At 45.8% G+C, this 16,607-nt stretch overlaps 1 protein-coding gene across 10 annotated transcripts in view; it reads left to right on the top strand.

Moving 5' to 3' along the window:
- Positions 1 to 731: 731 nt before the first annotated feature.
- ADCYAP1R1 (ADCYAP receptor type I) overlaps positions 732 to 16,607 on the top strand; it is a 138,856-nt gene continuing 122,980 nt past the window's right edge. For 4 of the 10 annotated variants that reach the window (XM_028750780.2, XM_028750779.2, XM_028750783.2 and 1 more), the window contains exon 1: positions 732 to 1,394. The gene's annotated coding sequence lies outside the window, so the exon portion shown is untranslated. Of the gene's footprint in view, positions 1,395 to 1,615; positions 1,850 to 16,607 lie in introns of those variants that run through there. The other 6 variants (XM_028750782.2, XM_028750781.2, XM_028750778.2 and 3 more) reach the window with 4 other exon arrangements.

Raw genomic sequence — 16,607 nt, 5'->3', positions numbered from 1 at the left:
TTGTCTTGGCTGCTGTTTTTATTTGCAGCTCTTTGAGTTAAATTTTAAACTGATGGCATGGTATTGATTTGTCATGGCCTTTGGCTAGTACATGGAACGCGGGTGGCGCTGTGGGTTAAACCACTGAGCCTAGGGCTTGCTGATCGGAAGGTCAGCGGTTCGAATCCCCGCGACGGGGTGAGCTCCCGTTGCTCGGTTCCTGCTCCTGCCAACCTAGCAGTTCGAAAGCACGCCAAAGTGCAAGTAGATAAATAGGTACCGCTCCGGCGGGAAGGTAAATGGCGTTTCCGTGCGCTGCTCTGGTTCGCCAGAAGTGGCTTAATAAAGCGAGATGAGTGCCGCAACTCCAGAGTTGGTCATGACTGGACCTAATGATTAGGGGTCCCTTTACCTTGGCTAGTACAGTAAACTGATGGATTGATATTCTCTCTCTCTTTCTCAAAGTCAAAGAAGACTTTCATGCCGGCAGTCCTCATGGAGCTATCACCCACTTTCCAGCTCCACGCAACCTTTAACTCAGAGAGAAAGAATCTGAACGCAGTTTTGGATACCAAGAGTTTGACTTAAACAGCTGGTTTGAATAGGCCACGCCTCTCCCTCCAGCCCATTGGCTCTCCCATCTCTACCCCTCTCAAGCCATTGGCTCAGGCCTCTTCCCATCGCCTGCCCCCCTTCTCTCCCACTCCCCTCTCTTTGCAGGGCGAGGAATACTTGGCAATTTTTCTGCAGGACGCGCGAGAGCCGGGCAGTCCTGCCTGGGCAGGTTTGCGCACAGAGACCTTCCAAGCGATGTCTTGTTAGATCCGGATTCGGCTTCGCATCTTGCTTGATCGGGGTCAAACCCTTTTTTAAAAAAAGAAAATAGCGCGAAGCAAGCAAATGATATAATTTTCAAAAACCACTCCATTTCAAAGGAAATAAGTTTTAAAAACCCACAAAGCGCACCACCCTCAGTATAAATATTTTTTTGCGAGGCAAATGCCTTCGCGGGCACGTCCCAACGGCGTGGGAACTCCTGGTCCCTCGTTTCAAGGCGCTAGGCAGCGCTGAGGACTGGGAGTGAATGTTAATTCCTTCGCAGCCGAGTTGATTTCTGATTTATTTATTTAAAAAATAATAATAGCGAGCGCACACACACATCTCTTTCTCTGCTTGCCTGGGCAGGTTTTTTTTTTTTTTTTTTTTTTTTTTGCACTGCAATGCACTGATGCCATTGCAGCAGCTGTTCGCCAAGCCGTGGGGAGGAAAGACCCTTTTGAAATCTCTCTCGTTTCGCTAAAGGAGCCCCAGCCGCCGAGGACTGCTCCAGACAAGACTGCAGTTCGCCTTCCTCGGCTGGAGATCCAAGGGCGTCCAGCTGCCGATCGCGGGATCTCCACCTCGGGACTGCAATGGTAAGGCAACCCTGCGCCCTCGAAGCTACGGGTCACCCCATCGATAGATAATTCACCCCATTCCCTTTGGGCTACAGGAGATTGGAGCGTGTGTATGTGTGTGTGTGTATTTTGGAGGCTAAGGAATCAGGGAAATGACAGAGACTTGCTTGCACGAATCGCTTTTCTTGCAAAGTCGATGCTTTGAAGGGGGAAAAAAATCTGGAAAGGTTTGCAAGAATTAAAACGGGGGAGGGAGACGAGCGAGCGACGAGCCGGCGCGGGCGGCGATACTGCAGGACCGCGGCGTGCTTGGGCTTTCACTTCTGCCTGGGAATTAAATTCTTGCATAGGGATCACACACAACGAGACACAAACACACAGCTGGAGGACGAATGCAACGGGCAGGCGGAGATGCGCAAACGCGCGGGCGCGCTCTTTGGCGACCTCCGCAAGAACCATGCCGGGATAGAGAGGTGATATGGGCTTGGCTTTTTTAAAAAATAATAATAACTGGGGTGATGAAAGTGGAGTGTGTCTAAATATATGGATTTTGGTGGGGGGGGGAGGGGAGGAGATAAAGCCGAGCCAGGCTCCCAGGACAGCGTGTTGGTATGTAGCTCACGTCTCCTTTCGATGCAACATGGCTGGTAATTTGCAAATAAAACAAAACAAACACCCCAGACTTGATAGGTAACAAATAACCCGATTCACAAACCGGTTAAGCCGTTGGTTTCTAGGGATTTTAGACCGCCACAGGGTTGGGTGTTTAGAAGGGGCTGCGTGGAAGGCACAGCCAGTCAAAGCAAATGGGAGTTTTGACATTGACTTCGGCGTGAGATGAAGATTGCATTCAAACCTCTTCCGATTAAGTAATTCCATTGCTTTTGAAAACAAATGGACGTTGCTGAAAGGGCTTGTTGTGGATCCAGCGAGATTTATTGGGGGCTGGGAGTTAAACGCAGCGATTCTCCTTGAGGCGAGTAGGTTTATTTTCTAAAAATAATTTGGAGGAGGAGGAGAAGGAATCCCTCTGAGGAGGAAAGGGTTAAAACTTCCTCCAGAACGGATCCTTGTGTGTTTTCGTGTGCGTGTTTTGTGCGCTTCCCCACATCGCCCTTTGGGCAGCTGGTTCCGATGTTTTCAGCGCTTTTGGTGTGAAAATGATGGTCTAGACTGGTTTGGCCTGTTGTGGATTTGTAAGGCGCTTCCAGACCATTTTCCTTGGGGGGGGAAAGCGACGAATAAATGCAACTAACCATATTGTGCAGCTGCAGTTTAAATAAGTAAGGGAGTAAGGGAACCCTTTTGCAAAGATGTCCTAGTTTTTTGCTTAAGAAGGTGGATGTGTGGTGCTTAGGTCTGAAACTCCACTTGCGAATGATGCTCTCCTTAGTAGAACGATTCTAATATTTATCTCTTTCTGTGTCATCTTTAACTGGAAGTCTGTGTGCAGGACCACAGCATGCATGGTAAGGAACACAGAGCAAAATTATGATCCCCTGGTAAATGCTCAGACTATGGCTCTGGGAAGCCTCTCTATATTTGGACATGTTGCCATGCAACCAGTCCATGCAGAAGGTAAAGGGACCCCTGACCATTAGGTCCAGTCGTGGCCGACTCTGGGGTTGTGGCGCTCATCTCGCTTTATTGGCCGAGGGAGCCGGCGTACAGCTTCCGGGTCATGTGGCCAGCATGACTAAGCCGCTTCTGGTGAACCAGAGCAGCGTACGGAAATGCCGTTTACCTTCCCGCCAGAGCGGTATCTATTTATCTACTTGCACTGGTGTGCTTTCGAACTGCTAGGTTGGCAGGAGCTGGGACCGAGCAACGGGAGCTCACCCTGTCGTGGGGATTCGAACTCCTGACCTTCCGGTGTGGGAGCTCACAAAAACTCTCACCTAAGCCCAACAGTAGGAAACACAAGTTTTACACTGGGATTTAATGCGGGCTTGTTGAAAAGTGTGGTTATTTCTTTATTGCATTTTGATTCCTCCTTTCCTTTAAGGAGCTCCAGGCGGTGCATGCAGGTCTCTTCCCATTTTCCCCCAGTCACACCAACCCTGTGAGGTAGGTTAGGCCAAAAGACTGTGACTGGCCCAAGGTCACCCAGTGCATTACGTGGCTGAGCCAGGATTTGAACCCTGGATTCCCCAGTGGTTCAGGCCCAGCTAGTTTGCAATCCCATTTCTCACGCGGGCCAGCCAGACTTCTCCGGAAAACAAACCAGGTCTGAAGAACTGAGGGTTTCTAGGACTAAGGTGAAACTATGAAGCTCCCTTGTTAATTTTGCTATTAGATGCTGCTTGTTGCTATATTTATAGTATTGGAATGTGGGGTTGTTTTTTGGGGGTATGCTATTCTATTTGCTATTGTTTCCCTATGTTATAATGAAATGGTTATAGTAGTGCTTGTTTGAAGTGCATCCCTGTTTCTTTTTTGTAAGCCACTTGGAGTGTGATTTGTTTGCGTGTGTGTGTGTTTGTATGCATGCAAAAGCAGCACACAAATAAAATTAATGATTTTTTTAATGAATCAGTGCAAGAAGCCCTCTTTTTTGCTTTTCCTCCAAAGCAAAGGGCATTCACCATGTCACGCTGCCTCTGATATTGAATGGAATATTTATCCCTTCAGATCAGTAGTCATTGTTTGTGTAATAATATTGTGAGCACCTTTACATCTCCCAAGAGGGGACATAGTCAAATATACATACCTTGTTTGTTTGTTTGTTTGTTTGATTGTGTGTGGGTGAGTATTTATATTCATATTCACACATACATATATGGGTGCTGGAGCAAGCTGTGTTCTACTGAGTCAGACTAATGGTCCATGCAGTTCAGTATCACCTACACTGCCTTCGCAGCTGCTCTCCAGGGTTTTGGGCATGTGAAGGCAATGGAAACCCTGATCCACATAATCTGTGCAACCCCAATCTAAAATGCAGCGCAGGTTAGCAACTGCTGAGCTCAAAAACAGCTTGCTTCCACGTTGGGCATTTGAATCCTGATGGACTCAATGAACATTCTTAACGTGAGATGGCTGCAAGCGCATTAGAACCTCTCTCCGCTGCTGAGATTGTCGGGCAATCAGTGTTTTGCACTTGCCTGCAAGCTCACTGAAGCACCAGCTGATTTAAGACTGCTGTTTTATGCACACTTACTCAGAGTAAGACCCACTCATTGATCTCAGTGGGGCTGTGCTCATCGCGTATGAAAAAAATGACCGGTGGGTCCAGATTCTCCTTACAAGCCATCTCAACTGGCTTGACATTCTTGGATGTGCCAGTCATATATTACTCTTTGGAGAGAATCTGCATGTGCTTCTAAGATTACCATTTGGTCCCCGACCTTACACAAATATCGCTGCTCATTTAAACAATACTTGCTGAATATTTGTGATGAGAAACAGTGGGAGAGAAGAATATTAGGTGTGCTTTGAAAGGATGTTCTCATTCCTGTGAAGCAATCTGGAGTCACTCCATCAAAGTTGTTCCTCGGTTCTGATATCAGTATATGAGCTCAGAAGGTCCCAGGTTAAATTTCTGGCATCTCCAGGTAGGGCAAGAAATATTTCCCTGCTTTCAATACAAGGCAGATTTCGATGTTCTGGTCCTTTGATTGATCTGACTGTGGCTATGGAAATGGGCACAAGCCAGTTAAACTGAAGCGAAGCATGTTTGTGTCATCCTTCTTGGCCTCAAGGCTAAGCATCCTTACTAGGAAGTAAGTCCTGTTGGGACCGACGGGACTTAGTCCTGAGGAACCATTGCTACAACTGGACTTTCTCGTTGGCTTGTGTGTTGTAGAAGTAAGCACAATTTGCGGTTTTTAAGTTTTACATGCATTTGTCAAGGCGAATGCCGGAAGTTTGATCAGTGTTCATATTCGTGTCCAAACATCTGAATGAGACTGAAAGGCAAACAGGTCAGTGGTGGCCAACGTGGTTGTGGACTAGAGTTTACGATCAGGTATATATGTCCATTGTGTGCACATGTACGGATAGGATATGCAGGAAGAAGGACCCAAACTCATGGAATACAAATGGCGTCGCTGGGGCAGTGTGTACAGCATACATTTTAAGTACATTTGCTCCCCCCCTCCCAAGAATCTTGGGATATGTGGTTTTTAAGGGTGCTGAACTGTGCGTAGGGTGGGTGGTAAACAACAGCCTCACAATTCTTTGCAGCAGAACTGTTCTTTAAATGTGGCTCTGTTATATCTCTATCTGGAGTCCATATTTATGCAATATACGACCCACTTGCAGTATCTAGTGGATGATCAACATCCTCCTAGCATTTATATGCTAGCCTGTCACTCGTAGTGGGAATTGCATTTCTTCTGGTTATTTGCAGTCACATATAACTGAGCAAGGTTCAGGTGCGTATTTATGAGTTTTAGACATTCCCAGAATTTACCTGAGATGGTCAGCATCCCCACTCGGATATAGATATTCCCCAATTGCTTTAGGTATTTGTGGAATGCGTTAGCTAAGCAGTTTGTGAGGTGTGTTGTGTCTTAGGTTGTATTTTTTTTTTTTGAGGGGAAAACAGGGCAGCTTTAGAGCACTGACTTTCAACTAGCCGGCTGCACCCAGTAACTGGATCGCGCCCCAGTCTACTGAGGACCACTCATGGGTTGTGAAGGCTGTTTCCCCCTGTTTATGTTTATTAGGATAAAAAGAATTTATGTTTTTTTTTAAAAAAAATGATATTTATTACTTTTCAAACAATTCCAACACACCACTACAAGAAAAAAGAAAAAAAGAAAGAAGAAAAAAAAGAACAATACAAATACATTATAAAAACTCTACATACAAAACAAAACAAAAACATGCAAAAACAATTAAAAAAACACCTCAAACACTTTCAATACCCTATCTTTCATTCGCTTATTTCCAACGACCTCCTCACACCTGGATAAAAAGAATTTATGGAAGGTGAAGAAGGGGGTAGACACTGTCAGACAGAGGAACACGAACATATCACTTTTGTGGTTGTGCTTTATTCTTCCTATGTAAAACATCCTGGGAATATTTATATGGAAATATGGCATGTGCATACTTCAAATTAAATAAACAAAATATTAAAAGTGCTCCTGCCCGTTTTGTAGCTTGGGGGTCATAGGTGGGTCTCGGGTATGAAAAGCGTCAACATTATAAATTTAGAGCAGTAGTATACCTTCAGAATAAATATCTGAAATAAGCGTTCCCTGTAACTGTCTTATACTGTACTAGTAAAGGGGATATTCTGTGGAATACGTGGCTTGTTTTCCTCCACCAGATTTCTCAGGTTTTGATTCTCTGCATCATTCTACTTTCCGCTTTCTAAATATGTAAATCCAGGATTCAGTCCCAACCATGACTGTTCTTCTGAAGCTATTCTCCCCTGCCCATGGTCACTGTTAAATCCTGCAACATGTGGAATAGCTTCTGAGCATGCTGAGAGTGCATTTCCCTCCTCATCAATTAACTGCAGCAAGGATTAAGGGAGAAATGGGATTCTGGGTCAGAAGGTGAGACCCACGGATGGAATGTTAGAATTTGTATCGCCAGTTTGTTCTTTCGTAGAACAAGCATCGCGTGCGAGTTGCTTATGTTTGCTAATTTCATTTGGGCTTATCGGCAAGATCAGGGTACCTTTTGCCATGTAAACATCCCTGCTCACTTTGGTCTTCAGGTAAAAACAGAGCAAGGGGTTAAAGGATGGAGAGGAGATAGGCTTGCTGGGCATATAGTTCATGCAAACAATTCTGAAATACCCAAGTGTTTATTCTCTTTGTGCTGCCTGCTAAAAGTAGCTTTTTAGGCTATGTTATGCCTTTAATAGGTTATGTTATATTCTGGATTATGTTATGTTTTTATAGATTATGTCTGAATAGGATGAGAGTGCTGGAGATACGTGCAAATGTGTATGTGAACCCGGTCTTTGGGTGGGTGTTTGATTTTCGTTGTTGTGTATACTGTGTATATACGGACAATGACAATAAATTTATCTATCTATCTATCTATCATCTATCTATCTATCTATCTTTTTCCAAATGCTGCAAAAATAGATAAGTCTCCTGATCGTGAAGTGATCCTGTACGTGCATGTGCTTTCGTTCCTTCCAGAGTAGCAACAACAGCCTTTTGGCTACCATGCAGACATTGCCCCTGTGCCAAGGCCCATGGCGTGGGAATATAACCAAACATCCAATAATTTAAGGGCTATTCCCAGGGACTAAGTTAACACGGGCAATGGCTTCTGTCCACAACGCGACCGCTATAGGGCATGGCTGGATCATAGGGTTCAGTGATTCCCCTGGAGGGCAGGCTCCCTTGTAGTGTGTTTGATTGGAGCTGTGTTGTCTGTGTGTCTGGAACACAACACTCGGTTTTCATCCATCGTTCTGGCACCGTTCCCCACAGACAGACACACACATGCCAAAGCTATGGACATTTGCAAAAGGGGCTTTTAGAAGCCAAGGTGACCAATCGGGGAACAGGACGCCCTGTTCCAGGGCGCTTTTGTGTTCAAACACAGATATCTGGTTTTCACACAGCAAGGTTGTGCAACCATTTACAACCCTCACACGCCACCAAAGGATAAAATGGGGAAAGCCACAAGGCACAGGGTTGCTATTTTAATGAAATAAAGCATAAAACATATCAGAGAGGCAAAGCCAAGAAATGAATTGTGATGTTCCCATTCCATTCCTTATCGGATCAGATATTTTGTATTATTAAGTACAAAACTTCCACCCATCCACCTGAATGGGGTGTGTGTGTGTGTGTGTCACAGTTTCTCCCAGTTTTCAGCAAACCCAAGTCATCCTATTACCTGAAAATGCCTTCATTTGCCAAGTGCAGACATTGCTCCTTTAGCCGTAATGCATTTTGCCAATATAAGAGCTACTACTATAACTTTCGGGACGCGGGTGGCACTGTGGGTAAAAGCCTCAGCGCCTAGGGCTTGCCGATCGAAAGGTCGGCGGTTCGAATCCCCGCGGCGGGGTGCGCTCCTGTCGCTCGGTCCCAGCGCCTGCCAACCTAGCAGTTCAAAAGCACTCCCGGGTGCAAGTAGATAAATAGGGACCACTTTCTAGTGGGAAGGTAAACGGCGTTTCCGTGTGCGGCTCTGGCTAGCCAGAGCAGCGATGTCACGCTGGCCATGTAACCCGGAAGTGTCTCCGGACAGCGCTGGCCCCTGGCCTCTTAAGTGAGATGGGTGCACAACCCCAGAGTCTGTCAAGACTGGCCCGTACGGGCAGGGGTACCTTTACCTTTACCTTTTACTGTAACTTTCAAGATTGGTGCTGGGTTTTGCTTTCCACAACCTCTTCCCTCCCTGAATCTTTTTTCCTTTTGTGCCATGACTTTTCGATTGAAAGACTGTCTTGTTTTAATTGCTGGGATGCAAAACTGCTTTTTTTGACTGAAGAGCAAGCACTCTAAAAAAGCAAATGCCAATTGTGGAGGTTTTTTTTGCAGAACAGATTTGCATTTGTCTTAACCACACACTGGTTTAATTGGGCAACATCCAGCCAGAACATTTCTTTTTAATGGATCCAACAATAATATACTTAAATCTGCTGCTTGTTTGGAATGCTTACCTGCAAAGCAAATGGGAAGTCTATGCACCAGACTCAGATAACCGTTGTAAACATTTATGTTGTTGTTGTTGTTTAGTCGTTTAGTCGTGTCCGACTCTTCGTGGCCCCATGGACCAGAGCACGCCAGGCACCTCTGTCCTCCACTACCTCCCGCAGTTTGGTCAAACTCATGCTGGTAACTTCGAAAACACTATCCAACCATCTCGTCCTCTGTCGCCTCCTTCTCCTTGTGCCCTCCATCTTTCCCAGCATCAGTGTCTTCTCCAGGGAGTCTTCTCTTCTCATGAGGTGGCCAAAGTACTGGAGCCTCAGCTTCAGGATCTGTCCTTCCAGTGAGCACTCAGGGCTGTTTTCCTTAAGAATGGATGTGTTTGATCTTCTTGCAGTCCATGGGACTCTCAAGAGTCTCCTCCAGCACCATAATTCAAAAGAATCAATTGCCAAGGCAAGAAACCAGGCAAGGCCAGGCACAGGGTAACAGGCAGGTGGCAGGAAGTAGCAATGTTGCTCCCGCAACCTGAGGCGGGGTCCGGCAGCCTTTTATCTCTGACAGGGTAACGGCCGGTCCTGATCCCCCGGCGACTCACCTCCCTGTCTCGCCCAAAGGCCAGCACTCCTCCTGCGAGTACTCAGGTCTCTCCTCACAGACCTGAGTCTCTGCAGCTCGGGAGACATTGGTGGGTTACTAGACCCAGAGGCCGCCTCAGCCTCCCCTAGGCAAACCGGTAGTGGAGCAGCTGTAAGTGATGGCCAGCTGAAGACAATGAGGTCATCCTCACATCTGGAGCCAGGGCAGGCTCAGGCCCCTGACTCGGCTCAGCTGGCGTTTGTTGCAGGAGAACCTGTGCAGACTGGGACTCTTCAGGATCAAGCCCAGACTTGGTTCAGATGCCGCCTGAGGCAGAGGATCTGGTGTGGACCGAGACTCCTCCGGTTCCGAGTCTGAGCCCCAGTCTCAGGCCATCACAATCTTCTCCTATATGAATTTGCCTGGGATCTGAGATCTTCAGTGAGGGGGGCCTTCTCTCAGTTCCGCCACCCTCTCAGACATGCTTGGCGGGGACCAGAGAAAGGGCTCTGATTTGTGGCTGTTTCCACACTGTGGAACTCCCTCCCTAGAGAAGCAAGACTGGCTTCCTTCTTGTGTTCTTCCAGTGGCAGGTGAAGACTGTTTTATTCTGACCGGCTTTTGGTGACTGATTTTGTTTGTTTGTTTTAAGGAAAAGGCTTTTAATAGTGCCGTGCTATTTTATTGTTTTTATTATCTGTATTTTTAAATTTTGCTTAACTCTATTACACTTTAATTATTACAGTGGTACCTCTGGTTACAAACTTCATTCGTTCTGGAGGTCCGTTCTTAATCTGAAACCGTTCTTAACCTGAGGTACCAATTTAGCTAATGGGGCCTCCTGCGGCCACCAGTGCGCGATTTCTGTTCTCTTCCTGAGGTAAAGTTCTTAACCCGAGGTACTACTTCCAGGTTAGCAGAGTCTGTAACCTGAAGTGTTTGTAACTCAAGGTACCACTGTAATTTTTTTTTTAAATCTTCTGTTTGCTTTAAGCTTTTTGCATTTTTTTTGTCTTGTCTTAATTTGTGTAAGCCACCTTCAGTCCCAGTCCAGGGAAAAGACAATCAATCAATCAATCAAGTCAGCCCCTAGTAATGGCACCATCAGGAAGCCTGACCTGCTAATCGTAGTGTCTCAGATAGTTGATATTGATGAAGGTGTCCTTTTGAGGACTGGAAGCCTCCACCAATTTTAGGCATTATATTCTAATAGTAAGATTCTGAATAGGACTAGATAACTCACTGCTACCAAGTGAAGTGTTTCCAAGACGGATGACAGAGTCCAATCAGGCAGCCTTTGATGACCCTCAGAGGTACTGCTTAATGTCTATCTCTCTGTCCGTCTTTCAGCTAGTTATCCTAACCCTCGCCTTTCCAAAATTCTTTCAATTTATTGGAGGCCTCTTTTGAATTTCGATACACCCTTCGCCAGCTCGCCTGCCTGCCTCCTCTGTCACCGTACAGAGAGCATCTGCCAGACATCTCTGAGTCCATGAACCCTTTCCGCGAGGGTTTAAGTGGGGTTGCTTCAGAGTAAAGGGGAATCGCAGAGCCTGATTTGTTTGCTGCCTGTCTTGGAGAGCGCCTCTCGATCTTGATGAGACAGTTTCCAATGGAGAGGGACTGAGAACAGGAGCCCTGGGACGCAAAGATCTCGTTTCTAACAGAAACACAAAGGCAGGGGAAATGAAAGATACTGCCACTCTCCAAAGCTTTTAGCAGAATAAGCTTATTTCTTCTCTGAGAGTCGGTGGGGATTAGTGTTGTGGTTCCCAAACATTGGGGGCTGCTACCCAGTGCCCCCTCCCCTATTAAAAGCATTATCCAGAACCGTTTCTATGACCCACTGAGGAAGATAATAATAATACGGAAAACCTCAGCAGCAATTCATGGCACATTGGTTTGAAATCCAAGGTCATTGGATGACCTTGGGCCAGTCACTGCCTCACAGCCTAACCTACCTCACAGGGTTGTTGTGGGAATTAGCTAAGGAGGGGAGGAAACCATGAGCCCCTTGGAGAAAAATGTGCAATAAATAATAATTGCAATAAATAATAGCGAATGATATGTATGGAGTGAGAATAACGGAGTCAAATACAGTGGTACCTTGGTTTTCAAACGCCTTGGTTCTCAAACGCCGAAAACTCAGAATCAAGTGTTTCAGTTTTCAAATGTTTTTCGGAAGCCGAACGCCCGATGCGGCTGTCGGCTATTGTTTCCGGGGCACCTGCACCAATCAGAAGCCGTGCTTTGGTTTTCGAACATTTTGGAAGTCAAACAGACTTCTGGAACGGATTAAGTTTGGCACTTTTGCTTTTGCTATTTATTTTGCGTTTTTGTTTTTGAGGCTTTTTCAGTCAATTTGGTTTCGTGACTGTGTGGAACCCAGTTCAGTTACTGATTGATTGATTGTGTGACTGCGGAAATGAATAAAAGCCCCTCATCCAAACAATGACTATCATCAGTGCAGGTAGGATTTAAAAAGGAAAAATAAAATTAATCATCTACAACACTGTCTTATTTATTTTATTTTACAGTACATTGATTATTGCTTTCATTTTATGGATCAATGGTCTCGTTAGATAGTAAAATTCATTTTAAATTGCTGTTTTAGCGGTTGTTTTTAAAAGTCTGGAATGGATTAATCCATTTTGCATTACTATCTATGGGAAAGCGCGCCTTGGTTTTGGAACGCTTTGGTTTTGGAACGGATTCCGGAACGGATTAAGTTTGAGAACCAAGGTACCACTGTAGAGGAAGCTGCCTGCTACTAAGTCAGCTCATTGGTCCATCCGGCTCAATGATGCCTACACTGACTGGCAGAACTTTTCTGGAGTTTCAGACATGGAAATGCCAGGGATTGAATCTTCCACTGGTTTGGTGGGTTCTCTTTCATGGGGCTATGGCTCTTCCACTGTAAAATGAAATGACTGATTTTCAGATCTCCTCTCCAATATTATAGCAGACCCCCCACGTATCTCTATGTTCCAGGGACAGTCCCGGATTAACAGAAGACATCCTGCTTTCTGATTTGATTCCCTAATGTCCAGCTTTTCCTTAGGACGTCTGTTATGTACTGAGCTGAATCCTAGAACAATAGGATCCAGAATGCAGCAGTCTGATTGGTCCACAGGAGCCACCCAATCCAGCTCCAGGTAGAAGTGAATCAGCGACCTGATTGGCCTGCAGGAGCAGCCAATCAGGCTCCTGGAGGAGGTGAATCCGCAGCCTGATTGGCCTACAGGAGCAGCCCAGAATTAGACAATCACAAGGGGCCCATTGTGTAAATAATGTATATATAGCTAGATGTTTTGGGGAAAGTTTCACTCATTGCTACTATGAGCTGAATAAAAAGCATGAAATTCACACTCGACTCCTATTATTTTTCAACATCCCTATTTCCATTGGATAAATGTTGGAGTGGAAGGAGTTTTGCGACCTCTAAGTCAAGAAGATAAGTAACTATACAACCTTCAGAAGACATCTGAAGGCAGGTCTGTATAGGGAAGTTTTTTTAAAAAAATGTTTAATGTTATAATATGTTTTTATATACGTTGGAAGCTGCCCAGAGTGGCTGGGGCAGCCTAGTCAGATGGGTGGGATATTATTGTTGTTATAATATAATAATAATTTATTATTTGTACCCCGCACATCTGACTTGGTTTCCCCAGCCACTCTGGGTGGCTCCCAAGAGAATATTAAAAACACGATAAAACATCAAACATTAAAAACTTCCCTATACAGACCTGCCTTCAGATGTCTTCTACGTTGTCTTCAAATGCCTTCTATGCTTTTGGATTGTTGTTGTTGAATAGGACGTCCCTGTTGTCACTGGAGAAATGTTGGAGAGTATGCTTCCGTTCTCCAAATCCATATCAAGGTGGACAAGGTAGAATTCGCTTGCAGCTGACGTTGGCTATTAGAACAAAAAGATATGGGAGGGAGACCGGGTTCCAGTTCCCTCCTTTAGAGCAAATCTTCCATCTCTTTTTAGCTCACAGGACTGTAAGAAACGGCCTTATACCGAGCCCAACCTTTGATCCATCTAGCCCAGAACTGCCAACACGGTTTGGCAGCGGCTCTCCGGGGTTTCAGACAGGAGTCTCTCCCAGCCCTGCCTTGAAATGGTGGGATTCGAACCCGAGACCTGCATTCCAAGCAGATGCTCTCAGGCTTTGCAGACCAACACTTAGCAGTCCTAGTCATTTCCTCAAAGCTCCCTACAGTAGATGTCAGAAGTTACTTCCCCGCCCCCCGCTGTTGTCCTGCAATTTTCTCTTTTTCAGGGTGCACCTTGTGACTCCAAAATGAGATAAGACAAGTGTGCTGATAAGTGGGTGTGCGTCCTCTTCAACCCTGTGTTTCTACAGAAGCCAAGAACATCTGTTTGCAGCAGCTGACATGATCAGCGTATTTAAAAATAGAGCACCCCGAACCGGGCTTGAATGGTGGAGCTTGGAGTGTGTACAACTCCCAATTGCTCCTTTTTCATTAAAGCGGAAAAAAGGAAGTTGCTCAGAGTTAGGGATGGGCTGATCTGTCAAGGCTGCTCTCTCTCAGTTCCTATTTTCCCACATCAATTGTGGGTTTTTTTGTGGGGGGGGGGAGGGGGGAAATTCATCAGCATTTTTACGCAAATTTCTCCCGAGACACACATGGTTTATGTCATGTTGCCTAACATACACATCCTTGCAAAGAATGTGTGTCATTTGTAGTAAGAAATGTATTTTTGTGCACACTTTACCTCAGTATAATGCAGAGAGCCTTCTCTGTAGTGGCACCCGCCCTGTGGAACGCCCTCCTATCAGATGTCAAGGAAATAAACAACTATATCTGACTTTTAGAAGGCATCTGAAGGCAGCCCTGTTCAGGGAAGTTTTTTTAATGTTTGATGTTTTATTGTGTTTTTAATATTCTGTTGGCAGCTGCCCAGAGTGGCTGGGGAAACCCAGCCAGAAGGGTGGGGTATAAATAATCTATATATCTATAGATATATTTGTGCCCATTAATTGGCTGGAGAATTGCACTGCAAAACTTGGAGAAGGGTCACCAGTCTCCCCAGGGAATCATGTGGAGTGCATCACAGCTGCTCTCAGCACCCTTAACAAACGATGCTTCCCAGAATCCTCTGGGGAAAGTATTGCCTGTTCTCAAATAGTATAATACAGCTTTGAAGAGTCCAAGAGAGTCAGTTCCATTTCATAAGGAAGACCAGGAGTGCTGACACCTGGGGAGAAAGTTGGAAGAGACCCCCTCTGTCAGAAGCCATGCGTCGTTCGGGAATAAATAGCCTAATGTCAGTGAGGGTTAACTTCTTATTCAAAGAAACCAAACAGAGCAGGCTTTGTGATCACAGCAACTCTTCCCAGTTGGTCTTGCCCCAAGGATGCAGTTGAAAGGACTGAAGGCCCTCACCTTCCCACTTCTAAGGCTCCACCCCCAGTTCCTTCCCCAGCACCCTAATACTCCTTCATCTAGTCTCTCTTTGCTCCACCCTCTTCATTCCTCTGTATGCTCTGTGAGACCAGGGAGGAGGGGAGCTGGTCACAGCAGGAAGGAAAGACCCCCCTGGCTTCTTCAGCAGCCTGCCTTCACTCTGTCTCTTGGCCCTCTTCCTCACCAGTGTGGTGTAGTGGTTAAGAGCGGTCGACTCGTAATCTGGTGAACTGGGTTCGATTCCCCGCTCCTCCGCATGCAGCTGCTGGGTGACCTTGGGCCAGTCACACTTCTCTGAAGTCTCTCAGCCCCACTCACCTCACAGAGTGTTTGTTGTGGGGGAGGAAGGGAAAGGAGAATGTTAGCCGCTTTGAGACTCCTTCGTGTAGTGATAAAGCGGGGTATCAAATCTAAACTCCTCTTCTTCTTCTTCACCAGCCTCCGCTTCTTCCTCTGATTAATAATAATAATAATAATAATAATAATAATTTATTTATACCCTGCCCATCTGGCTGGGTTTCCCCAGCCACTCTGGGCGGCTTCCAAAAGAATATTAAAATACTATAATACATCAAACATTAAAAGCTTCCCGAAACAGGGCTGCCTTCAGATGTCTTCTGAAAGCCTGGTAGTTGTTGTTCTCTTTGACATCTGGTGGGAGGGTGTTCCACAGGGAAGGTGCCACTACTGAGAAGGCCCTCTGCCTGGTTCCCTGTAAATTGGCTTCTCGCAGTGAGGGAACCGCCAGAAGGCCCTTGGTGCTGGACCTCAGTGTCTGGGTAGAACGATGGGGGTGGAGACGCTCCTTCAGATATACTGGACCAAGGCCGTTTAGGGCTTTAAAAGTCAGCACCAACACTTTGAATTGTGCTCGGAAACGTACTGGGAGCCAATGTAGGTCTTTCTGTAGTTCAATGTAGGTGATTCTGGACTGCTCTCTGCCACAGCCTCTTTCTGCGCACTAAACCCTGTTATCTCTTAAACTTCCAACACCTCCTCCTCCCAGTCTTCTCCCTCTAACCACTTGTCATTGTCCCACCATCAGTTCTCTGGCCCTGAGCCTTCTTCCCCTGGGGGTTCCCTTGGGGGTTCACCAGCTGGTGCCTCCCACCATTCCTCTGTACCCAATCAGTCCATGACACTCTCTTTTGAGAGTTCCCTCCTTTGTTGTATGATATCTGAGAAGACTGGTTTCTCTCTACCCCCCTGGGGTGGAGGGTGGCAGCAGCTGAGATCCACACAGGTGTGAGCAAATACCCAAATGCACCTTGAAGTATGGTAAGCCCACAGCTTACACACATTTAACTTGTGCGCATTCAGCTTTACATGCTTGGCTAAATAAATTAATAGGGTGCAGACATCTGGGGGGAAAGACTTTGGCAATCCCCTCATCTGCCATTGCACCCAATGTATTTTGTCTATATGCAGTACTTTTTTTTTCTTTAGAAAATGTTTGGGGATACTCGTATTTTGACTCAAGAAAATCACCATTTTATAGTTCAAATCGGGGGAAATAAATACAGTAAATCGACAAGAGTACAAAGAACATGCATTGCCTCATATCACACAGCACATTGGCATGAGGTGTGCATCTAACATCTTACCGATTCATATGATGGAAAATAGTAATTTTCCTACTCAT

Source organism: Podarcis muralis, chromosome 12 (genome assembly GCF_964188315.1).
Source record: "Podarcis muralis chromosome 12, rPodMur119.hap1.1, whole genome shotgun sequence".
Taxonomy (NCBI): domain Eukaryota; kingdom Metazoa; phylum Chordata; class Lepidosauria; order Squamata; family Lacertidae; genus Podarcis; species Podarcis muralis.
This window is presented reverse-complemented; position numbering and strand designations above follow the sequence as displayed.